The 27,831-nt window shown below is 38.8% G+C and overlaps 1 long non-coding RNA gene across 1 annotated transcript; it reads right to left on the minus strand.

The window, feature by feature from the left end:
* Window positions 1-1,533: 1,533 nt before the first annotated feature.
* On the minus strand, window positions 1,534-27,726 carry LOC112423805 (uncharacterized). Its single transcript, XR_003014350.2, has 4 exons — window positions 27,607-27,726; window positions 26,885-26,941; window positions 2,728-2,820; window positions 1,534-1,709 (listed from the first exon to the last, which is right to left on the minus strand). It is a non-coding gene; the product is annotated as an uncharacterized lncRNA (long non-coding RNA).
* Window positions 27,727-27,831: the final 105 nt, after the last annotated feature.

The raw sequence follows: 27,831 nt of genomic DNA on the forward strand, positions 1-27,831 counted from the left end.
TTCTCATTCCAGTCAGGGGCTTTACCCAGAACTGGTGGCTTGGTTTTCAGGCTTTAATTGTCTTTAGTTTGAAGGTTGGGTTTCACTGGGGATCCACTTCTGTTTCCCTCCTGCTGCTATCACTTTTAAATCCTAAGGTGATCTTTTGGTATTTATATGCAACAAGAATATTACCCAATGGCATGTGACATACCTGTGCTTTCATGACCAGGCATGATACCCTCACCAGCCCTCAGCTGAATGGGTTCAATATGCTGTTTCAAAGACAGGTATTGCCATGCCAATGGTGCCTGGCCATAGTGGATTTTCTGAGCCACAGGAAGATCAAAGTTTATTTATTTTTCTAGAAAATATGACAACCTTGGAGTGCTCTTTTTTGACTGCAGTGCTTCACCTCTTGATTGATGGAATTTATGCCAAGATTGAGAATATTTTGCCATGAAATCCTAGCCAATCAGAGAGGGAAGAACATCTGGCTTGGAATCTAACACCCTCTAAAATGAACTCCTGAATGTTACAAAGAAAAGCAACAGCTGAATATATGTGGGAAAGGTTGGGGATCACATATAATTTGGTTTAATTACATAGCAATGGTTGAAAATTTTCCTCAGGATGTAGCACTCTCACTTAATTGGCTTGGCTTAGCTCTCAGTAAACTCCTTTAAGGAATTTTATCAATTTCAAAAATATCTTTAATTTTGTGCCTTCACTCCTTATTTTTCTTTTGAGACAGGGTCTTATTATGCCACCCAGGCTGGAGTGCAGTGGCACAATCATGGTTCACTGCAACTTTGATCTCCTGGGCTCAAGCGATGCTCTCACCTCAGCCCCTGAGTAGCTGGGACTACAGACATGCATCACCACACCAGGCTCATTTATTTATATATATATTTTTGTTTGTTTGCTTCCTTTTTGTTTTTGTTTTTGTTTTGTAGATACAGGATATCTGCCCTATGTTGCCCAGGCTGGTCTCGAACTCCCGGGCTTAAGCGATCTGCCTGCCTTGGCCTCCCTAAGTGCTGGGATTAAAAGTGTGAACCACCACACCTACCCACTTACTGCTCTTGATACACTTATTTTCTTGTTTCTTTCTCAGAAATACAAATATAATCCTTACAAAACATCTTGTCTCTATGTTCCAAATGACTATTATCCTCTAATGTTCAAAAACCTCTTTTGCCCTTTCTTTTGCAATCCGGGAGATCTTCTTAAGTTTGTTCTCCATATCACTGATTCACTTTTCTTCTGAGCTCTGCTTTTTACTGACAAAAAGGTAAATTTTACTTCTATTTTAATTTTATTTTCTTGACATTCTTTACTACCCCAGCCAATTTTAGATGAACCTTCTTTTTTCATTTAATTCTAATTTTCCCTTTATCCCAGTTGGTTTTCTATGTCTCTTGGCTCCTCTTCCATATAGGCAGTGTATTTTTGCAATCTATTGAGGATACCAAACAATTCTGAAAATGTTTGGCTCATGCACTATATATATTTTTAAGTTTACTTGTGCTCTGAATCTCAAGGATAAAAGCCCTAGGCAAGTTTTAAAATTAATCCTTGAAACAAGCAATCCACGTGTGGACAAAGTCAACATATACACCTTCCACCCTAATGTCTGGACCTTGGCATACTCATCTTGTTCCAGGGTGACTCTGCAGTGCTGAGATGGGATATTTTCCCCTGGCTCTACTTCCTTTAAACCTGATAATCTGAATAAATGAGATATAAGAAAAAAGTATATAGTTGTAATAGTAGAAAAAAATATAGTCATTCCTCAATATCCATGAGGGATTGGTTACAGAATCCCTCACAGATAGCAAATTCTCAGATGCTCAAGTTCCTGATATAAAATGGCCATAGTGTTTGTGTGTAACCTATGTACATCCTCCCATTTACTTTCAGTCTCTCTGGATTACATGTAATACCTAATGCAAAGTAAATACTATGTAAATAGTAGTTCTGTATTGTCTAGGGAAAAATGATAAGGAAAAAGGTCTGCACATTTCACTACAGACACAACTATCCTTTTAAAAAAAAATCAATTTGCAGTTGGTTGAATTCATAGATGCAGAACCCATGGACACAAAGGCTGACTGTGCTTATACCAAGCTTTTTGTTTCTCTCAGAATCTACAAAATTGTGGGAAATCCTCCCTCCATCATGTCAACTCATCTCCTCCTACTTTTACCCTAGTGCATTGAGGAGGTGCAGTTTCTGAATGGATGCAGAATGGAGGGTGGGGGCCACAGGTGTGGCAGTCTCCTTCAGAAGAGGTTACCATCTAGACATCAAGGCAGTATTGCTCACTTTAGAATTAATGGATCAATAAAAGCACTGAAACTCTTTTCCTATCCATTCAGGTGTCTTTTCTAGTAGTCCTTCTAATACAAAAAATTGAATATTTACAGCATTAAACATAGATAAATACCATAAATGAAATTCAATTTATAGTTGTTACTTTGGCTACTGAGTCTCGGAATGGTCCTATTTTTTCTGTGCTGCATCTTTTGGGTGATAATACAGTGTAAAGACAATCTGCAACAACTACTCAATGATGTGAAACAAGATTCATTGCTAATATGTTCACGTTGCATTTCTAGACATTATGCAATAGCATAATTTTTCATTTGCTAAGGCCATGATTTGATGCTCAAGGTCACAGTGTAAAATACTTTAACTTCATGGGAATTACAGTTTGTAAAGGATGTTAAGCAAGGAAAATCTTACCCATGTTTCACAGGGATTATAAACACTGCTGATAATTCTTAATGTGTCGTAGACCCAGTATTTGACTCCAACGCCGCAGGGAAGCTCGGAAAGCTGAAGACAAAAAGATAACATATTAAGTGTCAATTTCTTGCTGCTTCTGTTGATGCTCATATTGAGTGTGATGTGGTTACAGTTTAATTGTAATGACTGTGACTCTAACTATAATAATTAATCAGCTATAGTGTTTGTTCAAGCCAGTTTTCAATTCTTTTCCTGAAAAAAATCATCTTTTAAAGTTTCTACATTGATTTTTAGCTTCTCAAATAATTTTTAAAAAATATTCCTTTCAGCTATTTGAAACACATTAAAAATATATTTTCCATACTTTTAGAAAAGACCTAAAGCCATTCTGAGTTCAGATAAGACCACATGTTTACATTAGAAGTTAAGGAAAACTGATCTGCATTAACCTTGGGAGTAGTCAATGTACTTAAGTGGAATCTGTAACAGTAGCTTATCCTTTTGTGTATTTTCAATCACGAATGCATGGTTTTACTGTTGGTTTACAATCTAGATTTCCAAGTGCCTTCAACCTGTTGTGCCAATTAATGGAAGGAATGTAGACAAAAAGAAAATAAATAATAATCTCCCACTGTCCCATCCCTGCTGTCATACTCAAGGGCTGTGCCTATTCCTGTTCTCCTACTGTCTGCATGCTTCTTCAAGGAACTGAGGAAGAGTAGATTTGCAGAAAGGTCCTAGGTGAGTGGATGTATACCCTGACAGGCTGGCTTGTGATTATGCCTATAATTGTATATTTGCCCTCCACGGCTGTCATCTCTGGAGTCCTGTTATCTATTGTTTGCATTATTATATAACTCTTGGGCATATTAACATTTTGCCTTTTCAACTAAATTTTCAGTCCTGAGTGTCAGGGGCAGAACCTATGAAACTCTTTTGTATACCTCTCATAGATTAGGTGTTCAGTAAACATTTGTTGAGTCAAGCAGAAGCTCATGCAACTGACAACATATAAAAATGTTCCTGCACACTCGGAATCAAGGTATTCAAATTCTTTTTATGTTCTAGCTAAAAGCATAAACGAAGGAATTATTTTTGTTTTAAGCCTCATTAACTTTCTTGATTTAGTAATATATCTGGAGTTCTTAATGAAGAAGAAAATGTATGTTAAGATGTCAATCAGAATACAAAATTACATATACTATATAATTTCAACTAGTATCAGGAAAAGGTTAGAAATATCTATCTCTGGGTGATTAAATGATTTCTTTCCTCTTCTTTTGGCTTTTCTGGATTTTTTACATTTTTGGCCCTCAGAATATTTACTTTTGTAATCAGAAAAATATTTAAGAAAAAAATATTTGTAGTCCTTTTATGTGTGTGCATATGTATGTGTATGTGAGAGAGAGAAAGAATGAGATTTTTCTCTTTAAGGTAAAATAAGAGAACAGCAGTAACAGGCTCTAAATAAAGTTGGGTTGTGATGAATCGTTATTTTACTGAAACATGTAGAGTAACCTGATATAATAAAAGTCATTTTATTTAACATTTTATTAACCAGATCTCTAGCTCCATGTTTCTCTCTATTCTATGTAACATATCTTCTCTTCTCAATCTCTCTCTCCTTTTTTTTTTTTTTTTTTTTTTTAAACCTCCGTCACCCAGGCTGGGACCACAGGCATGGGCCACCAATGCCTGGCTAGTTTTTGTGTTTTTGTAGAGACTGGGTTTCGCCGTGTTGCCTAGACTGGTTTCAAACTTCTGAGCTCAAAGCGATCTATCTGCCTCTGCTTCCCAAAGTGCCTGGATTACAGGCATGAGCTACTGCACCCAGCCTCTCAATCTCTATTTTAATGTACAGCAAGCTCCAACTTATATGATAAATGAAGATATGTTCTAGTGAGTCAAATATCAGAGTTAAAGGAGATCATAGCTATTTCCAATGGATAGAATGCTAGAAAAAAATATTTTTATTGTTCATATTCATATTAATGGGCAATCACTCAGAAAAATTACACATGTGTACATAAATACACATTACTATTTAGCCTCTTCCTCCTCTCCCCTTCGAAAGCATAGTAAGACATTTGAGGAATTACAAAGTGATCAGGCTGGAAAATAATGACAACAAAGCCATTCGGAGCACTCAACTCCAACTGTGATGGGTGTTGAGTGAAAAGAGCTAACTATAACCCCGTCTCTGCCCTGGAGGCTCTTCAGTCTGATGGGGAGACAGGTACATGGAAATAGTTACACATGTGCTCACTGCCCTAACCAAGAGTGAAACTTTTCAGCCAAGAACCATCATCCGGCCTCCTTTTCTCTTTGTGCACAGTCACTTGTATTTGAAATCCTCTTTGGTCTTCAGGAGTTCTCATGGATGAGTGATACATATTTAATAAGTACTTTTAAAGCTCTTAATCTCCATCCAGTTTTATGTAAAGGTCCAGTCCTTGGAGTTGAGGTCCTAGTCCTGCCTCTTACCGGCCCTCAGAGTTGCAGAACCTGGTTAAGCCTTGTGGTGTCATCTGTAAGGGGCTGCAGCAAAGATCAGTGGAGATTACACAGGAAGGCCCTGGCATAGGCCAGGCCAAGGCCTGGTACTACAGAAGTGTGGTTGTCAGGGATTTGGTCACAACTCAAGGCTGAAGGAAATATTTTTTAGTTTTCTATAACTCAATTTCTGGCCCTAGGCCCCCATTTCACTGGGGCATCCCTAGGTTATGTTGATCTTTCTGTATTTTTACACATGACTAAAAGGATGGTGGTGGTTCCCACATGTTACTGCCCTTGTCTGCTTGGCCCTCTTGGATCTGGAGGCTCTCTGAGCTCTCTCTGCCACCCACAGCTGTGGGGATCTTCTGGGAGGTAACCTAGGTCCCTCTTCCAGATAAGCTGCATAACCATACCTCTCTGGCATCTCATGAGAGACCCGACTAGGTGATGGGTTAGAAAGCTTGGTGCAGATTCCCAGGTCTCTCATGCCCTCTAGAAGCTTCCTTTCTTTTTTTTCCCTTCCTATATTCACCTACCAAATATGCTGGTTGTTTCCACAAATAACCCACCCTTCTTAGCGTCTATGAAAATACTCATTGTTTTTCTAAGTGATTAGGCTTTTGTAAAGCAAAAGCCAGGAATACTTGTAAGCCAGTACTGTTTTCCCTTCAGCCACATAAATCCCTAGAGGCAACAGGCTGATTAGCTACTTCCTAAAAGAGAAAATGAAAAGAGAAATAGAAAAATATAAAAGAACCACAAAAACAAATTAATGTCTTAAAGGATTATATAGCCACAGTAGATTTGTTAAAAGCATCAGTGGAGAAATAATAATTAACATTTCACATAGTTCTGCTGTTGTGGTTTTTAAAAATAGGTCTATAATTCTTTAATACTCTTACTTCCTAGAGGTGGAACTTAATTTCCTCCCCACAAGTATAAGGTGGCCTTAATGACCAGCATGTAATGAATAGAAAATGGCAGAAGTGATGAAATGTTGCTGAAGTGAGGTTATAAAAAGACGGAGGCTTCTGTCTTGGATGGTCTTGGCTGGCTCTCTCTCTTTCTCTATCTCTTTCTCTCTCTCTCTCTCTCTCTCTCTTTCTCTGTCATACTCTCTCTTCCTTGGATTATTTGCTCTGGCGGAAGCCAGCTGCCATGTTTCAAGCTGGCCTGTGGAGAAGCCCACTGGGGAGGAAGAGAGGCAGGCCTCTGGCCAACAGCTTCTGAGGAACTGAGGTCTGTCAGCAACTACATGAGTGAGTCTGGAGGTGGATTCTTCAGCCCCAGTTGAGATATGAGATGATCGCAGCCCTATTTGACAAAAATCTCACAAGAGACCACCCAGCCATGTACATATCTAAAACAACTTGGAACCAAAGGTGGCAATCTAAGACAGACACAGTTTTAATGGATGAAATTAAATTACCAGTAGAAAATCAGTTATTTCCATGTCAGTTGGACAGAAGAGGCCATTTTCATGACAACATACTGAAAAATCATAATAATGAAGATAAGTTTAAATAGAAGAAAGGACAGTGTGAACAATTTTACCAGTCTATAAATGGCTTAAGTGAGATGCCTGCATTACCCTGCCTGAAATCAATAGCAACATATGCAAAATATGAGGCGTCCCACCTATTAAAACTGTATCTGTCTGCTGTTAGTATTATAAACCTGCTTTGGAGCTCCAAAATTTGCTTTTCTTTCCACTCTGATGTTTATAATCAAAGACTTAATTGCTGTAACTTTGAAGCAATTTAAACAATGCTTTCTTAGAAAAATTACCCTTGAAAGTATGATTTACAGAGAGCATACTGGGTTAAGCATTCACAATAATCTCTGTTGTCATAGCAACTTGCAGTATGAGTTTAACCCAAAGTGGTAAGGTAACTAGAAAAATGATGATGATATTGGAATACAGAAAGACACATATACTACAACTGACACGCAGTAACCTTGATGTGGAAATTCTAATGAGCATTTTAAAAAGCAAAAGTCATTTTGTTTTATCTTGAAAATGCAACACTATAACTAAACTAAATACAGATCTAAAACTAAACCAGAAATAACTGAGAATTTAGATAAGGTTATTTGTGTCATCCAAATAAGAAAAGTTTGGCTTCTATTTTTTCTAAAAGTTAAGCATGAAAAATAATTTCCAAAGGTTATGTGTGATCCCTACTTGATGATTTATCTTTCTATATCAGGAATGTACTTAAAGAAATAAATTTGGAGCTACAGTTCTATAAAAGATTATGAGGGAAAAAAGAAATGACATAAATACTTTGATAAAATAAAATAATGTTCTGCATCTCTATTCTCTAAAATTTCAGAACTTATGCCATATGCCTATGTGGTTAAATACACAAAATAACCAAAGGACTCAGAACCTTAACAGAGTCTGTCCAAAAGATTTTATGTGCATTCTCTAGTTCAGGTTTTATTACTAAAGCTGCCATTTAGAAGCTCCTTCTAAAGATATGCCCTGTAGACACCTTAAAATAACATTCAACAGCAAAAAATATTATCTTTGTGATAATTTTACTGTCCTTTTCATAGGGGGTATATGGTAATAATGGGGTAAGCCTGGACGGGCAATTAAGAATAAGAAGTTTTAATGCTCAGTCTTGTTTATATATGTCACTGTAATTGAAGGGGATCAGAATATGCTACTCCAAAATATGTGCTTTGGCATAAAGATTATTTTGAGCTGAAAACGTGTGAGATTCAACAGATGTAGAAAGATGCTTTCTCAGAGCCTCCCTGATCTGACTAAAAGCAGAAACTCCTGAATAATGACTGCCATAGAGCTCCTCTCCCAGGGAAGTTTTATGGCCATGAAGAAGATGGAAATATGGCACTGAGATGGATCTGCACAAATAAACCTCGCTTAGATAGCCTTTATCTTCTGTGAGTTTCTTCCATGTAGTTACCATTCCTCAGTTTTCAGCCCCTAGAAGTCTAAAAACCCCTTTCCTTTGCCCTGACATGCCTCCACAATTTATGACTCTTTGTTAAATGGGTACATAAGCTCTCAGACCTATCTGTTTCTTGAGATTTTCATGTCTTTTCTAGGAAGGCCCCTGTGTCACACACACACACACACACACACACACACACACACACAATCCAATAAAACTTGTATGCCTTTTATCCTATTAATTTGTCTTTTGTCAATCTAATTTGCAGGGCTCCAGTCAATGAACCTCAGAGAGTAGAGGAAAAATATGTTCCTCCCTTACATCATTGAAAAATCCACCCCAAAGTGTTCCCCTTTCTGGGGCACTTGATAGTGAGGACAAGTATCAAGATAAAGTCAGTTTTGAGTTCAGAATCTGGGGGTTACAGTCAGAAGTGGAGGTTTTCTGGGTGAAACAGAGAAATGGAGAACAATATATGAAGGAAGAGAGATTGGGAAAAACAGAGACCCAATCTGTTTCCCTACCCACTCTCCACTGGATTGTGCTTGGGGCTTAGCTCTAGGGGACTGCGGGAGAGTCAGCTTCTGAGAGATTAGAAAAATATCTGTCTTGTTTGTCTTTCAGGCCTTTCAATTCCTGAAATAACAAGAAGAGATGTGTAGCTGTGAAGGGAGGTTCAACCCTCTCTTGGTCTTGAATCCCTTACTCAACTTCCCCAGGCCCTGGTTATATGGTTTCTCCTTAGGGCAGACCTATAAGGAAGTCAAAATGGGTGTTTCCTGCATTTTCTCTCCCCACACCTTCTTTTCTGGAAGGTCTTTAGAACACATCAATGCTTACTCCCATTTATTTAGAATTCAAATATAATATCCTTCAAGTTCAATCATGTGTAAAATGGAGGTTTCCTGACTGCTCTCATCAGTAAGCATCAACACCACCAACAGGAAGAAGAGCAGGGGCCACATCAGCCACAAGCCACCCTGTCATCTAATGAATGCCAGTTAAGCGCCAAACACTACCCTAGGCATTTTATAAACATTATTCTTATTTTATATTATGTTTATATTTATAAATATAAACATATTTCTCACAATGATCCTATGGAATAGGCATTAGTACTCTCATTTGTTGGATGAGCGATCCAAGTCTGACAAAACAAACAAGCAGTAACACAGCTGTTCTGTTTTCTGAATTTATCTTTTAAGTTGGTTTTCCTATCATCTATATGGAATTGAAAGCTTCTTGAGAACATATTCTATTTTGAACTGCTTCATAGTGCCTAGCATAGTAATTTATTTGGGGGTTTCTTTATTTAATCATTTTAATTGACAATAAAACACTGTATATGTTTATGGTGTACAACATGAAGTTTTAATACATGTATACACTGAGGAATGGCTAAATCAAGTTATTTAATATATGCAATACTTCATATACTTACCTTTTTATAAGGTACAGACACTTAAAAACTACTCTCTTAGCAATTTTCAAATATACAATATATTGTTATTAACTGAAATTACCATGATGTACAATAGATCTCTTGAGAAATTTCTGGTTCCAAAATGGAAGCATGGAAGCTAGCCAGCATCACTCTCCCAACAGAAAATCAAAAACAAATATACAGCCCCAAGATTATCACCAGCAATATTCAAAACCAAAATATGAGAATGAGACGGTTCCTAAGGCCACAGAGAAGTGAAGAAACTCAGAATCTCTGAGTAGACAGTAAGAGAATCAGACTTCCATGTCTGTGACAGCCTTTCCCCAATCTGCCTGGCACCAAGTGCACAGAAAATTTTTCCCTGACTCATGGTTTCTACATTGGAAAAAGTGAGGTGAAGATGGACAACCGGCTTTCACATCATCTTGGGTTTTCTGGCGGAAGATCTGTCCTTGCCTCAGCCCCAGGAATCAGCAGGAGTGCCTGAAGGGAGAAATAACCCTAGGACAGCCAAAGACAAACAGGGGAGGCAGGACTACCATCCTAGGCCTGGAAACTGCTCTGTAATTCAGCCAAAGGAGATGCCAAATCAGAGTGGCTGTTCAGCAGCACCATGCTACAGGTTTGTCCTGCAGGTTCCCTGGGCATGACACCCTAGCCAGCCTTCCCACTCTATCTGGATATTCCCTTTGGGACCTTTACCATTTGGGACTGAAGGCGCTTTATTTACTAGAACCTAGACAAATCTGTGCTTAAAGCGCCATCTAGTGCTCAAAAGGAGACTGTGGCCTAACGGGGATTGGGAGGAAAGAGAAAATCAACCGGTAAATTATAAAGAAACAGCACTCCCTTATTTATTGAAGCACACTGTTCACAACATACAAAATATTGAAATTTACTTGTGTCCATCAATGAATGAATAAATACAAATTTGGTTATATATACACAATGGAATATTATTTAGTCATAAAAAAGAATGAAGTCCTGTCATTTACAGCAACATGGATGGACCTAGAGGTCATTAAGTGAAATAAGCTACACACAGAAAGACAAATATTGCATGTTCTCATTCATATTTGGGAGCTATAACAGTGGGTCTCATGAAGCTAAAGAGTAGACTGGTGCTTACCAGAACCTGGGAACGATAAGGGGAAGATGAAGAGAAGTTGATTAATGGATACAGATATCCAGTTTGATAGAATAAATAAGACCTAGTGTTTGACAGATAAGTAAAGTAGCTCCAGTTTATAATAATCCATTACATATTTCAAAATAGCTAGAAGAGAATAATTTGAATGTTTCTAGCATAAAGAAAAGACAGATATTTAAGGTGATGGGTATCCCAATTACACTGATTTGATCTGTACAAATTACAGGAATGTATTAAATTGTAACATGTACCCCCAAAACATGTGCATATATTATGCAAAAATTTTAAAAATTGGCCATCACAAAAAAAGAATTAGTGAATTTAAAGATAAGTGAATAGAAGTCATCTAAATTGAAGCACAGAAAAGGTAAAGATTTTAAAAACTAAACAGAACCTGATTTACTTGTGGAATAATATCAAGGACTTAGCATATATGTAACTGGAGCCCCAGAAAGAAAGGAGAGAAAAAAAATCAAGCAAGAAATTACATTTGAAGAAACAAGGGCCAAAATTTTTCTGTATTTAAGCAAAAAGAGATTTGGGAAGCTTAGTGAATTCCAAATAGGATAAAAACAAATAAAACCACAACTGGTAACATTATAAGAAAACTTAAAAAAAAATGAAGTGAAAACTCTTAAGAGCAGCCAGGGTTTAAAAAGATTCATCCCATAAAGGGATCAATCATAATAATTATGGTTTTCTTTTCTTCAGAAAGAGTAGAATCCAGATGACAATGGAACATCTATTCCTGGAAAAATTATTTATGGTAGATTAGCTACTGGTTCAATTTAATGATCTTTCCATTAAAACTATTTAAGAAACATCACATGCAAGTTACTTAAGAAGCAATACAACTTGGCTGGGCTCAGTGGCTCACGCCAGTAATCCCAGCACTTTGGGAGGCTGAGGAGTTTAAGACCAGTCTGACCAACATGATGAAACCCCATCTCTAACAAAACATTCAAAACTTAGCCAGGCATGGTGGTGTGTAACTATAGTCTCAGCTACTCATGAAGCTGAGGCACAAGAATCACTTGAACCCAGGAGGCGGAGGTTGCAGTGAGCTGAGATTGTGTACTGCACTTCAGCCTAGGTGCCAGAAGGAGACCTTGTCTCAAAAAAAAAAAAAAAAAAAAAAAGAAGCAATACAACTCACTGGAAAACACCATAAAATTATAAGATATAAATATTTTCAACAGAAAAATGAGACTCAAAGATGTTCTAAGTCCATTCTCATGCTGCTAATAAAGACATACCCGAGGCTGGGCAATTTACAAAAGAAAGAGGTTTAATGGACTTACACTTCCACATGGCCAGGGAGACCCCACAATCATGGCAGAAGGCAAGGAGGAGCAGGTCACATCTTACATGGATGGTGGCAGGCAGAGACAGAGCTCATGCAGAGAAACTCCCGTTTTTAAAACCATCAGATCGCGTGAGACCCATTCACTATCATGAGAACAGCTCGGGAAAGACTTGCCCCCATGATTCAATCACCTCCCACCGGGTCCCTCCCATAAAACCTGGGAATTCAAGATGAGATTTGGGTGAGGACACAGCCAAACCTTATCAGATGATTAATGGGTACAAAAAAATAGAAAGCATGCCATCATGGCTAACACAGTGAAACTCCATCTCTACTAAAAATACAAAAAATTAGCCGGGCGTGGTGGTGGGCACCTGTAGTCCCAGCTACTCGGGAGGCTGAGGCAGGAGAATGGCATGAACCCGGGAGGAGGAGCTTGCAGTGAGCCGAGATCGCACCACTGCACTCCAGCCTGGGCAACAGAGTGAGACTCTGTCTCAAAAAAAAAAAAAAAAGAAAGAATGAATGAATGAGACCTACTGTTTGATAGCACAATAGGGTGACAGTCGTCAATAATAACTTAATTGTATGTGGATTGTTTTAACTCAAAGGATAAATGCTTAACAGGATGGATACCCCATTCTCCATGATGTACTTATTTCACATTGCATGCCTGTATCAAAACATCTTATTTACTTCATAAATATATACAACTACTATATATCCACAAAATTTTGTTAAGAATTTTTAAAAATGAGAAATTAAATACACAAATAACTCTAATTCAAGACATAATGCAAAAACAAAATTCAACCAAAAAAATCATCTTTTTTTGTTGTTTATTTGTTTGTTTTTGAGACAGAGTCTCACTCTGTTGCCCTGGCTGGAGTGTAGTAGAAAAATCTCGGCTCACTGCAACCTCTGCCTCCCAGGTTCAAGCGATTCTCCTGCCTCAGCCTCCCAAGTGCTGAGAGTGCAAGTATGCACCACCATGCCCAGCCCATTTTTTTGTATTTTTAGTAGAGACGGGGTTTCACCATGTTGGCCAGGCTGGTCTTGAACTCCTGACCTCAGGTGATCCACCCACCTCAGCCTCCCAAAGTGCTGGGATTACAGGCATGAGCAACGGTGCCTGGCCAAAAATATCAGGTTTAAAGGAGCATGAGACCATCTCTAGTTGCAGAGATTAAGGAAACCTTCAGAGAATTTGAGATGGACCTTGAAGGTTGAGTAGAATTTTCTTAGGGAAGAGCATGGAGCTAACAGTGTGCAGAAAAGCATGGAGTGGAAGAAGGCATAATCCAATTATTCAGTTCATCTCTATCACCATTGACTGCCAGAGGAGTTGTCAGAAATATCTTGGGTAGGCAAATTGAGGCATCCTGTGAGGGGATGTGTAGGTCATCCCAAGGATTCAGAATGCTATTCTGTAGGTCATGGGAAGTCATTTTCCACCTGCCAGGGGTCTGGCAGAATCAAGCCACATTCTTGGGGAAGATGAATGTGGCAGACGGGCTAGTGGCAAGAGGGACCTCAATCCAGAGTCCCATGTGAAAACACACTGCTTTCCTGGAAGATCACAGCATGACAGAGATTAAACATGGATGATACTGCAATAGAAAGCAGAGTTAATTCCTAGGAAGACCCTGCTAAGGAACTCCATAAGAGTCTAAAGTTATATACTGAACGCCGCCAGGGTTGCGGGTTGATTTGCATATAGACACCAGTGGCATCTGGTTTTCAAAGGGCTTGATGCTCAGGGAAAATCAAAGCACACAAAAATCACCAAAATATAACCTAGAAAAAAGTGGATGCTATAGAGGAATGTTTCCTTCTTCCAGGGCATGACCTGGCACCACCTGGCCAACAGTAGCTGAACAGGGCAGGATAGGAGTAGCTGGAACTTGGACATCAACACAACTGCTGGGACAGAGACATATGGATTATCCTTATCCTTAAAACAGGGAGGAAAAGTGTAAACATTTCACAGGTAAAAAGCTATCTGAAAGGAAATACAAACATAAAACTTCAGATTCGATCCTTTTGATGTGATTAGTACAATGCATTTGAGTAGAGAAACGTTTATTAAATTTCTATGCATATCTATGGATGCTTTAAAAATTCAAAAAAGAATTATGAGGGATGTGTTTGGAAGAATGCATGCTGCGAAATTCTCCATTTCATGAAAGGAGCAACTGAACCGGTGAACTAATGAGTATTAGGCTTGAGGTTATAAATCACAAGTGATCAATCTGGTCATACACTCCAGTTCTGGAACTGAAAGTAAATACTTGGCTTTTTTTTTTAATGCCTCTGGGAAAGAATTTTGTCAGCAATGTAATAACACAGAAATGTGATATTCTGTATTTTGATTCTCTGATGAGTATGATAATGTACTGAGAAAGAGAAAAGGTGAAATTAGAAACATGAAATCCCAGAAACATAAAACAATATTCAGTTGAACTCAGATAACTCGATTCTCCACAGTATTTGAAGACCTCTTAGAAAATACATTAAAATTTTCAACTTTGGCAAATAGATACTTTCAACTACAATAATTGTTTAAATTTAAAAAAAACCTAAAATTATCTTTTGCATTTAATTAACTGCATTTTTGGTTGGAGCAACAGAACCTAAATCTGGCTATCTTAAGCAAAAGGCAGTGTAATGGAAAAACTGAGAGCTCATGGAATTGAAGCAAGGCTGGAGAAAATAGTCTTATTTGGAAAACAAGAAGTAACCAAGGATTCCTGCTAGACTACAGGAATTTCAGACCAGGTTACAGAGCAGCATCAGCCCAAGACACAGATGACCATCACTACTACTGAGATGAACGAATCTATTCCATCTCCGGATTCTTGAGTCATCTTTCAAGGTAGAAGTTCCAGAGAGACTACCTGCCAAACTGAGTCACATGCAGTTCCCTAGCTGTGATGCACAGGGACACAGACCCTCCTCCTCCTCAGTGCATTCCAAGGTCCTTCTGCTTCAGTCAGCAGTTTGCAGGAGCTCTCTGTTTTGTAGAACTATCTAAAACTTACAAACTGAGGTAGCTGAGTCCCTGGTGGTACTGACTGAGGCCAAGGTCTTGTTCTCAAGCAACTTAACCAAGCATGCAAGGATGAGAAGTTAAAAAACAAAAACTGCAAGCAGATTTCCAGATTTTTAGGAGTAATTATCCTTTAGTCTTCAGACCTGTGTAATCTGTCTAGTTTGGTCCCAGAGACCCTAATATCAATAATCTCTATTGAAAATATATTTGAGTCAGAACATTTATATTAGCATGTTGACCCTACTGATAATTATGGAAATAATGCCCATTTTATCTCTGTGAAGAGATTTTGTCTTTTGTGGAGCTACTTGGCCTCTGCCACCCCTGGATCCTCTTGTTAACACTGAAATCAGATAGCCTATTTCAGCTGTGTGGTTTCCTACCAGAATCCCCAGTCTTCCAAAAATGGCCCATCCCAGAAATGGCATTTCCTTTACCAATGTATGTCTGAAGATCTCGGTGAAGGGAGTGGATCTGAGGCCGCTTGGGGGGTTATACTAAGGATATAGTCAGACAAGATGCTCACAAAACATCACTTGGTATTTCTCATGGCTTGAAGTTTTGAATACATTTCTTCTTATCATCACTGGGCCCAAAACGTTGTGGTCCAGAGTTGAGACCAGGTTGGGCTTAACCAGCCAAACAAATTGTTGGAACCACATATAGCTGCTCAGGCTTGATCTGAATGCAAAATATCTGCTAAGCCATTCATGTCAAAAAAAATGTGGCAGATATATGATTATACTCCTCCCTAACGGTTAAGAACAAAGTCATTCCTGCACGTACTCCAAAGATTTTTTTTCTGCAAAGAATTAGCCAAGCTTTGTTATTCTTATTGTTGTAAACCTTCTTACCCAAAGAGTGACTTCATAATATGTCCCCAGATCATGTTGGGATTTAACTTTAGTTATTCCTCTAAGCAGAGTGAAGTGTAAGATAGGTAGGGAACTTGGAGAATAGTTTTCATCTTTCAAGATACTATCTCAGGCGAGAACAAGAGTCTTCAAGAAAGAAAAGAAATGTCTTATCAGACCAAAGAGGGGAGATTATTACTTTGGGAAACAGAAACTCCATAAGGGGTGGGGATTTGAGTTACTCAAGTATCTGAGTCCTTTCATGGCCAGGGACCTACTCTTTTCTGACCAATGCCTACAATTCCATGTAAGTGACATACATAGTGGAAAAGGTAATTGATGTAGAATTCGGCACCCTTCAGGATCAAAATCTGAGTTTGGGTTTTGATTATTGTAGCCTGACAGCTGCAAGATAATGAATTCTTTAATCACAGTAACAGAACATCCCTGTATTTTAGTCCATGGCTGAAATTGAGAATTTAGACAGTTGAGCTTATCATTCTCTGCTTTAAGCCATTCAGTGTTATCAGAAGCAAGCGCCTACTGATTTTTCATATTATTCATACTGTTTTTATGGTGGTCATAACATGGCCCACCAGAATCTTCTTAATGAATCCTTGATTACAGATGTGATGTCCATAGGTGTAAGGAGTTCGGTCAGGGTGGTGGGAAAAATTTTTAAAACTATAGAAAGATGCAAATCTTCTTGGAAGGCCAGGAGGTTCTGAAAAGCTTCTGGGAAGAATAAGCCAAAGGTGGCAGTTCTTACTCTGGGGCAAAGGGCGAGACTTAGGTAAAAATAATGCAGGAGAGTTTATGTGAATAGCTTGTTTACTCCTGTCTCCAGAAACCTGGCCCTGGCCTTTAATCATCAGCATGCAGGACTGCTCTCTCCGGCGCTGGGGGTCGGGGTGGGGGGCATGCATGCAGCTTTGTTAATTACCCAATTACCCACAAGTGTGTTGACTCAAAGCCTTTGTCATTAAATCTGTACTGAATAAATGCCCGCAGTGGCCACTGTGACTCTCTACTGCATCCTTCTGGATGTCTGTGAGCAGCCCCATTCCCTAGCCTGCTCTTTCACTGGATACCTGTGTCTGAGTGCATTTGTTTATCCGTCGTTTGGACAGGGTCTGCGGGTTGGACCTGGCATATAGGTGATCATTTACTGCACTATCTTATTACTGTAAGCCATGAACAAGTAGATTACCAACATAGAAAATAATAGGATGTTCAGTTTATATCTCATATTGAGAACCAGTCTCTAATTCCCCACATTTCCTTGTAAGTCTGTTACCTAAAATATCATTTCCTGATACAAATTGCTGAATATGTCATTAAGAGGCTTTGTTGTTTCAAATCTAACTCTGCTATTTATTAGCTACATGAACTTGAGAAATCTCTCTGCATTTCAGTTTCTTTCATCTGGAAGTCAGGATAATGACAATAGTGTCTACCTTGATGGTTATGGGGATGAGGGAGTTAATACATGTCAAACACTTGGAATAGTGTTTGTCACATTGAATGGGCTCAATAACTAAGTATATTGCTATAAAAATAATAGTAATTATTGCTATTATAATTCTTATGAGCCAAAGTTCTTTTTCTCACCTTTTATTTTAGATTCAGGGGTTAGATGTGCAGATGCGGGTGTGTTACCTGGGTATATTGTGTGATGCTGAGCTTTGGCATACAAATCATCCCATCACCCAAGTACTGAACACAGTACCAATAGTTGGTTTTTCAACCCTTCCCTCACTCCCTCCCTCCTGACTCTAGTAGTGTCCAGTTTCTATTGTTGCCATCTTCATGTCATGAGTACCCAAAATATAACTCCCACTTATAAGTAAGAACATGCAATATTTGGTTTTTTGTTCCTGTGTTAATTCACTTAGAGTAACAGCCTTCAGCTTCATCCACGTTGCTGCAAAACACATGACTTCATTCTTTTTTATGGCTGTGTAGTATTCCATGATGCATATATACCACATTTTCTTATTCTAGTCCACTGTTGATAGGCACCTAGGTTGGTTCCATGTCTTTTTTATTGTGAATAGTACTGCAGTGTACGTGTGATTGCATGTGTCTTTTTGGTAGAATGATTTGTTTTCTTTTGGATATATACCCAGTAATGGGATTGCTAGGTTGAATGGTAGTTGTTTTAAGTTCTTTGAGAAATCTGCAAACTACTTTCCACAGTGGACTATCAAAGTCCTTTTGAATAAGTAAAAGAAGCTAAATCTGTAAATTTTAAGAAAAAAAAAAGAGGAATTTTTCAAATATCTAGTGTTGCAGAATGGACAGGAAGCAGGAGGATCAGGTTTGGGAGCCATGAAGGGGAGCAGGAGAGGTCCTGAAGGCTGGGCCCTCACAGTCAAAGCACAGAATGGCCAGCAGGATGTCTGGTCCACACACAAGCCTCCACCACTATTGCTGTGAAAGAGGGGCCCTAACCAGTTCCAGGTCCTTCTGTCGAGACTGAAGTTCCTGTGAAAACATGTCTGTCTAAATCTATGTCCCATGCTCCTGTGCACTAACTGTCACCAAGGCTACAGAATGGGAGATCCCTCTAACAGCACTGGAAATATTATTAGGAAGAGACAGTTGGATATTGAAAAGCCAAAGGATGACAAATGTTAAGCGCATTAGGTGACACATAGTATCACAAAATGTAAATGATCAGTAATCCTGGGTATAACACATGTGACCAACGTGAAGTTTCCTCTGATTTGAGGTAAGTTCAAATGCCAAGAAAAAGAGCGTTTTGACTTTTCAGAATTTTTGAAGTGTAAAGTCACACACTCTCTCCCAAGAAATATTCCCCAAAGAGACAAGCCTGGTTCTACCTGAAACTTCTCTTCTTCAGACTTGCAGCATTTTCCAGATCAGGAATCCCTACTTGATCTCTCACCAGCCCCAGGAGAGCAGGGTCCCTGTGAAACAGAGGTTAGGGAGGGCAAGCTTCAGGGAGCCGGTGGACTTGGCTCAGCTGTGAAGGATGAGTCATTTGTATAAGGAGGAAAAGAGGAGGCCAGTCCAAACACTGAGATGAGGATGAGCAAGCCAGCCTGGCAGGACTTGCCTGTCTGTCTATCTGGAAGTTTCATTACAAGAATAACAAGAAGGAAAGTTTGATTGGAAGGCCAGTGTGTGGAAAGCCTTAATTCTCAAGCTAAGATTTAAGCGCTTAGCATATGCTAGGCACAATCCTGAAAATTTACAAGCATTATCTCACGTAATTCTCACAACAACATTATGGTTTGGGTACTATAGTTTATAAATTTATATAAACATTCCAATGTACAGTTGAAGAAATTGAGGCTTAGAAGGATTACATAGCTTACCCAAGTCCACACTGCCAGCTGTAAGTGATGGAGCCTGATAGATTTTCAAAGAATACACTCATAGCTATTCACTAAATTGTATTGTCTTATTTAGGGAGTAAAACACATATTGATAAGTTGAAAATGTGTGGAAAATGTACACAGGCAAAAAATCCACCATATCCATTATTATTTAAAGTGTTTTAAGGACTAGGAAAGCTCTTGTGGTCTTACAGAATCATCCCTGGCTTTATGGAGGGGGATTCACTTACTGGGGCCTCTCACCTGTGGCACATTTTTCCTTCTTTGGAGATTTACTGTCAACACACACAGAACAAACAACAATTCAGAAGCAAACTAAAAATGGTTATTGTTACATTTTAAGGTAGCTTTTAAAAAAAAAACTTTCATATCATCTTCTTACCGGCACTGATCACTTCATCACAAACCATGGCATCTAAATCTCTCCCCTCCCCTTTGAAATCGCTCAGCTCTTTCACAAAAGGGTCATTCTCAGAGAAAGCCGCATCCCCTGCATTTGCAGGTGAGCCTGATTATAATCTCCTTGAGGACAGACTATTTCTCATTAGACCTCAACTACCAATGCAGTCATGCATCACTTAACAATGGGGATACGGTGCCGGGCATGGTGACTCACACCTGTAATTCCAGCACTTTGGGAGGCCAAGGCAGGTGAATCTCTTGAGCTCAGGAGTTAGAGAGCAGCCTGGGCAACAGGGCGAAACCCCATCTCTACAAAAAACGCAAAACTTAGCTGGGTGTGGTGGTGTGCATCTGTAGTCCCAGCTACTTAGGCGGCTTAGGTGGGAGGATCACTTGAGCCTAGGAGGTCAAGGCGGCAGTGAGCCGAAATGGCACCACTGCACTCCAGCCTGGGCAACAGAGTAAGACCCTGTCTCAAAACTAAAAACCAAAACCGAAACAATGGGGATACATTCTGAGAAATGTGTTGTTAGGCGATTTCATCACTGTGCTGGCATCACAGAGTGCACTTAAAAAACCCTGGCTGGTACAGCTGACTTTACAGCTGACTACACACTTAGGCTATATGATATAGCCTACTGCTCCTAAGTTACACACCAGCATAACATGTTACCGTGCTGAAGACTGTAGGCAACTGGAACACAATGGTAAGTATGTATGTATCTGAATGTATGTCAACTAGAAAAGGTATAGTGAATATACATTATAAAAAATTTAGAAATGGTGTATCTCTCTAGGACACTTACCTCAAATGAAGCTTGCAGGACTGAAAGTTGCTCTGGGTGAGTCAGTGAGTGAGTGGTGGTGAATGTGAAGGCCTAAGACATTATTGTATACTTCTATTGACTTTATACATACTGTACACTTAGGTTACATTAACTTTATTTTTAAAAATTTATTTCTTCAATACTAAATTAACCTTAGCATACGACAACATTTTTACTTTAGAAACTTATAATTTCTTTTAACTTTTTGACTCTTGTAGTAACAGCTTAAAACACAAACACATTGTACAACTGTATGAAAATATTTTTTCTTTAAATCTTCATTCTTTTTTGTTTGTTTGGTTTTGTTTTTTGTTTGTGTGTTTGTTTTAGAGACAGGTTCTCACTACAGCCTCAAACTCCTGAGCTCAGCCTCCCAAAGTGTTGGGATTACAGGTGTGAGCCACTGCACCTGGCCTTTATATTCTTATTCTATAAGCTTTTTCTATTTTTAAATTTTTTTATTTTTATTTTTATACATTTTAAATATTTTTCTTAAGAACTAACACACAAACACACACATTCACCTAGGCCTAGGACTACACAGGGTCAGGTCATCAATATCACTGTCTTCCACCTCTACATCTTGTCCCACTGGAAGGTCTTCAGGGGTAGTAACATGCATGGAGCTGTCATCTCCTGTGCTAACAATGTCTTCTTCTGTAATATCGCCGAAGGACCTGCTTGAGGCTGTTTTACACTTAGCTTTTTAACATATAAGTAGAAAGAGCACAATCTAAAATAATGATAAAAAATAGTATAGTAAATGTGTAAACCAGTCATATAGCCATTTATTATCAAGTATTGTTCACCATATATAATTGCATGTGCTATACGTTTAAATGACTGGCAGCACAGTAGGTTTGTTTATACTAGCACCATTACAAACACATGAGTAGTCCATTGCACCACAGCGTTATGAAGACTATGACAACACCAGCTGATAGGAATTTTTCAGCCCTATTATAATCTATGGGACCACAGTCATAGATGCTGTCTGTCATTGACTGAAATGTTTATGCAGTGCATGGTTGCACAAGATTGGCTTATCATTTTTAAAGATTGAATACATTTTATGGGAATAATCTCTAAAATTGAGAATTTAGGATGAAAATAGTTGAAATTCTATAGTGTTCTCAGTTAACTAGCGTTTTTTAGAGAACACGGATCAAATAAGGCTTCAAGGGTCAGAAATCTCCATTTTGACTGAGTAATGGCTCCAGAACAGCAAGTTGTGGTGTCACAGGAGAGGCCTTAAGAAACAATCACATTAACCTAGCCCAGAGGCAGTTTGACTGCCTTCCTGTTACAGAGCCTTAGAAAGTTATCATGTATAGAGTGAAGTTTCAGAGCTTCTGAGGGTGAGTCTCATGTAGCACTCAGTGTTGGTGCTCTCCACACAAATGGGGCGGGTCACATAAGATAAGACACAGGGCCCGGCGCGGTGGCTCACGCCTGTAATCCCAGCACTTTGGGAGGCCGAGAGGGGCGGAACACGAGGTCAGGAGATCGAGACGATCCTGGCTAACACGGTGAAACCCCGTCTCTACTAAAAAATACAAAAAACTAGCTGGGCGAGGTGGCGGGCGCCTGTAGTCCCAGCTATTCCGGAGGCTGAGGCAGGAGAATGGCATAAACCCGGGAGGTGGAGCTTGCAGTGAGCTGAGATCCGGCCACTGCACTCCAGCCCGGGGGACAGAGCGAGACTCCGTCTCAAAAAAAAAAGAAAAAGATAAGACACAGAAGTTGGGAAACATGACTGAAGAGCCATGGCATCAGGCCAAACAGCATTGGCAAGTAAACCAGCTGATGTTTACCTAAATTACTGTAAGAAGTACAGCTGCTCTTTGACTTAAATGGGGTTACATCTCAGTGAACCCATGTTAACTTGAAAGTATCTTATGTCCAAACTGTGCTTTCAGTTTAGGATATTTTCAGCTTACAAAAAAAATCATCCAGATGTAACCCCATCATAAATCAAAGAGTGTACAGAATGAATATTACTTTTGCACCATTGTAAGGTGGAAAAATCACATGTCAAACCATCATAAGTCGGGAACTGTCTGTGCTGGTGTTGGAGATAGCCCTAAAAATTCGGTACACTCAGATCTCCTTCCAAAGAATCCACTGTGGGTTACATAGTTGGCTGACAGCCACAAGCTGTTGCCCCTTTGCATCCATTGCTGCTGTAGCATCTTGGTCATGCTTTCCCCAAGATGGTCCCAGTCAGTGATTAAGCATGGTTGGGATACTAGTGTCAACCTATTCTGGGGCAATGAAGGATTCTTCCAAAGGCCAGCCTTTGCTCTGGGACTGTATTAATCTGTTCTCATACTGTTGTAAAGAACTTCCCAAGATTGGATAATTCATAAAGAAAAGAGATGTAATTGACTCGCAGTTCAGCATGGCTTGGGAGGCCTCAGGAAACTTACAATCATGGCAGAAAGAAAAGCAAACACATCCTTCTTCACATGGTGGCAGAAGAGAGAAGTGCCAAGTGAAGGGAGGAAAAGGCCCTCATAAAACCCTCAGATCTAGTGAGAACTTACTTACTATCATGAGAACATCATGGGGGAGCTGCCCCCGTAATCTAATCACCTCTAACAATACCCCTGCCCCCAACACATGAGTATTATAATTTAGATTACAATTCAAGATGAAATTTTGGATGGGGACACAGCCAAACCATATCAGGGACTCCCCATCACCTGACCAAAACTTTCTTAGAGTTGTGTTGTCAACTATTCCTCCCTAATCCTTCTTCCTTCTCTCTTTTCGTGAGTATCAGACCAACAATTTGGTCTGTAGCAGAACTAACTCAGAAATAAAAAGTGAGCCATACACATAATTTTAAATTTTCAAAGTAGCCACATTGAAAAAGTAAAAAGAAATAAGCAAAATAAGTTTTAAGTATATACATTTATACTTGCCAATGGTATATTTTATTTATTTTCAAATACTATTTCAACCTACAGCCAATATTTTAAAAGTCATTTAGGAGATATTTTACATTCTCATGTATGTGGGGGTGGGGGATTGTTTTTGTTTTTTGGTACTAAGTCTTATAAATCCAGAGTGTTCTTCATACATTTCAACTCAACCCGGTCACATTGCAAATGTTCAATGCTACAGTCCCATGTGGTTATTGGCTACCTACCCTGTTGGACAGTGCCGTTCCCAAGATTCTTCCTGCTCCACTCCCTTTCATCTTTCACATTTCACATTCTCCTCCACAAACCTTTCACATGTCTAACTCTGTCTTAGCCTCTGCTTCTTGGAGGATGTGAACTGGCACAGTTTGCCTCATTACTTCTGCTCCAAATACTGTTAACACGTGCAGATTAAAGAAAAAAATCAGTACCATACCAAAACAGAGATATAGACCAATGGAACAGAACAGAGCCCTCAGAAAAAACACCACACATCTACAACCATCTGACCTTTGACAAACCTGACAAAAACAAGAAATGGGGAAAGGATTCCCTGTTTAATAAATGGTGCTGGGAAAACTGGCTAGCCATATGTAGAAGGCTGAAACTGGATCCCTTCCTTAGACCTTATGCAAAAATTAATTCAAGATGGATTAGAGACTTAAATGTTAGACCTAAAACCATAAAAACCCTAGAAGAAAACCTAGGCAATACAATTCAGGACATAGACATAGGCAAGGACTTCATGTTTAAAACACCAAAAGCAATGGCAACAAAAGCCAAAATTGACAAATGGGATCTAATTAAACTAAAGAGCTTCTGCACAGCAAAAGAAACTACCATCAGAGTGAACAGGCAACCTACAGAATGGGAGAAAATTTGTGCAATCTACTCATCTGACAAAGGGCTAATATCCAGAATCTACAAAGAACTCAAACAAATTTACAAGGAAAAAACAAACAACTCCATCAAAAAGTGGGCAACGGATATGAACAGACACTTCTCAAAAGAAGACATTTATGCAGCCAACAGACACATGAAAAAATGCTCATCATCACTGGCCATCAGAGAAATGCAAATCAAACCACAATAAGATACCATCTGACACCAGTTAGAATGGCGATCATTAAAAAGTCAGGAAACAACAGGTGCTGGAGAGGATGTGGAGAAATAGGAACACTTTTACACTGTTGGTGGAACTGTAAACTAGTTCAATCATTGTGGAAGACAGTGTGGTGATTCCTCAAGAATCTAGAACCAGAAATAGCATTTGATCCAGCCATCCCATTACTGGGTATATACCCAAAAGATTATAAATCATGCTGCTATAAAGACACATGCACACATATGTTTATTGCGGCACTATTCACAATACCAAAGACTTGGAACCAACCCAAATGTCCATCAATGATAGACTGGATTTAGAAAATGTGGCACATATACACCATGGAAAAATATGCAGCCATAAAAAAAGGATGAGTTCATGTCCTTTGTAGGGACACGGATGAAGCTGGAAACCATCATTCTCAGCAAACTATTGCAAGAACAGAAAACCAAACACCGCATGTTCTCACTCATAGGTGGGAATTGAACAATGAGAACACTTGGACACAGGAAGGGGAACATCACACACCAGGGCCTGTCATGGGGTAGGGAGAGGAGGAAAGGGATAGCATTAGGAGATATACCTAATGTAAATGATGAGTTAATGGGTGCAGCACACCAACATGGCACAAGTATACATATGTAACAAACCTGCACGTTGTACACATGTACCCTAGAACTTAAAGTGTAATAAAAAAAAATTGTCATTATTTCCTTCTCCTGCTCAACATACTTCAGTGGCCACCCTTCATTTAGGTGAAAATCTCTCCACTTGATTTCCAGTGGCTTCCACAATATTGCTATCCTCTACATAGTCAGTTTTACTTCGAGCACTCCCACACACACCTCCCTCAAGGGAGGTAGATCCCCTCATTGTCCTGCAAACCAACCAACCTCATTTTTTTTTTTAACACCTTCAATTGCTCATGCTGTTCCCATTTCCTAAAATGCTATTTCTTTCCATTTCTCTATTTGAGGTTAATTTTTTAAGAGTCACTACTAGTATTTCCTATCTGTACATTTAATATTTTTAAATTATACAGGATACCACTGGCGTATTCATGTAAGAGGCTATACATGTAATTTTCAGAAGATAAACTAGTGTAAAATATTTAAGTTCAATATTTATTTAACCAGTGTGAATTTACAGTAGTACCCCCTTATCAGATTTTGATTTTTGTGGTTTTAGTTACCTGCAATCTGAAAATCTTAGGATATTTTGAGACAGAGAGATCGCATCCACATAAATTTTATTTCATCCTATTTTTATAATTGTTCTATTTTATTGTTAGATATTGCCATTAATCTCTTACTATGCATAATTTAACTATTTTAACTACTAAAGTTTAACTAAATTAAATTTTATCATATGTATGTATGGGGAGAAAACATAGTATATGTAGGGTTTGGTACTATTCACCGTTTCAGGCATCTACAGGGGGTCTTGGAACATATCCTCCATGAATACAGAGGTGCTACTGTACTCAGGATGTCCTTACTCAGTAGACCATAAACACTGGTGAACACAAAGAAGTAGAGGCTATAATTCCTGTTTTCAAGAAGAGATGGTTAATTTTATGTGCCAACTTGGGTAGGCTACTGTGCCCAGCTGTTTTGTCAAACACTAGTCTAGATGTTGCCGTAAATGTTTGTTTCAGATGTCATTAACCTTTGCAATTAGTTGACCTTTCATAAAGGAGATTATCCTTCATAATGTGGTTGAGCTTTATCCAATCAGTTGAAGGCCTGATGAACAAAGATGGAGGTTTCCAAAGGAGTAAAGAATTCTGCCTCAAGGCCGCAGCATAAAAATTCTGCCTGAATTTCCAGTCTGTTGGCTTTCCCTGCAGATTTCAGACTTAAGATTGCAACACAAACTCTTAACTGAATTTCCAGCTACCCAGCCTGCCTTACAGATTTTGGACTTGCCAGCCCCCACAATTCTGTGAGCCAATTTCTTAAAATAAATCTCTATCTATCTATACATTCATATATCTATATCCTATTGGCTCTGCTTCTCTGGAGAGCCCTAATGCACAAGAGTTTTTCTTTCAGTTGTGCAGATTAAGCAGGAAAACTTGGAAAGTTAAATGATGGCACAAGACAATGTGTTGCAAAAATAAATCATTAAATTGTAACTGTCAAATTTATATTCCAGACCCCACATGCTCAGGTGTTAAGAAGAAAGATAAATCACAATGGGCTAGTTATCCAAATGAAAGTCCAAGTACTCAAACATTTTGGTGTTTAAATTTGAAACTATTTAAAATTACAAAACTAATTTGTTAACATCCCAAACTTACCTTCTTAAAAAGCACATTCCACAGTGGGTCTGTTTCAGCTTTTGATAAATTATGCTTCTGCTGAGATAGAAGAGAAAGCATGACCCAGTTAAACTTGGGCAAAACTCATCTTACAAGTTGATCGAAAACCTGCTTCACAAAAACTCCCTTGAGAATACCTCAGAAAGAATTGAAAATATCCCAGTCTAAATAAGGACAGAAAACTATGGTTTTCGAATGTTATACACACAAGAAAGGCTGCCATGTGCCTTATTAGAGAGGCAATTGTATTTTAACAAGGGATTTTTTTAAAGCTAACTTGTTTCATTTTCCCTGTTTCACCCTCCTTTTAACCACATCCTTACCCTTTTGTGCAAAACATTTTTAAATTTGGCAAACTCAGCTCTACCTCCCCTTTACATCACAGTAGACAAAGTTGAGATTTGTGGTAGCTTAATCATAATTAATCAATGGGATACATAACCCAGAAGAAAAATGAATAATAAAGGAAACGTTATATAAAAAGTCTAATGTCTGATAAAGGACTGTTATCCAAACATACAAAGATATCTTAACACTCAACAATAAGAAAACAAACAACTTGATTTTTTAAATGGGAAGAAAACCTGAACAGATATTTCACCAAAGAAGGTAAAGGTGGCAAGTAAGCATAAGAAAAGATAGTCAACATCATGTCATTAGAGAATTGCAAATTAAAACAACAAGAAAATATCACTACACACCTGTTGGAAAGGCCAAAATCCAGAACAGGGACAACTCCAAATGCTGGCAAGGATGTGGAGTGATAGGAACTCTCATTCGTTGCTGGTGAGCATGCAAAATGGTACAGCCACTTTGGAAGACAGTTTGGCAGTTTTTTCCAAAATGAAATTCTTGCCATTTGATCCAGCAGTTCTGCTCTCTGGTATTTATGGAAATGAATTAAAAACATACGTCTAAACAAAAAC

Source organism: Macaca nemestrina, chromosome 5, assembly GCF_043159975.1.
Source record: "Macaca nemestrina isolate mMacNem1 chromosome 5, mMacNem.hap1, whole genome shotgun sequence".
Taxonomy (NCBI): Eukaryota; Metazoa; Chordata; class Mammalia; order Primates; family Cercopithecidae; genus Macaca; species Macaca nemestrina.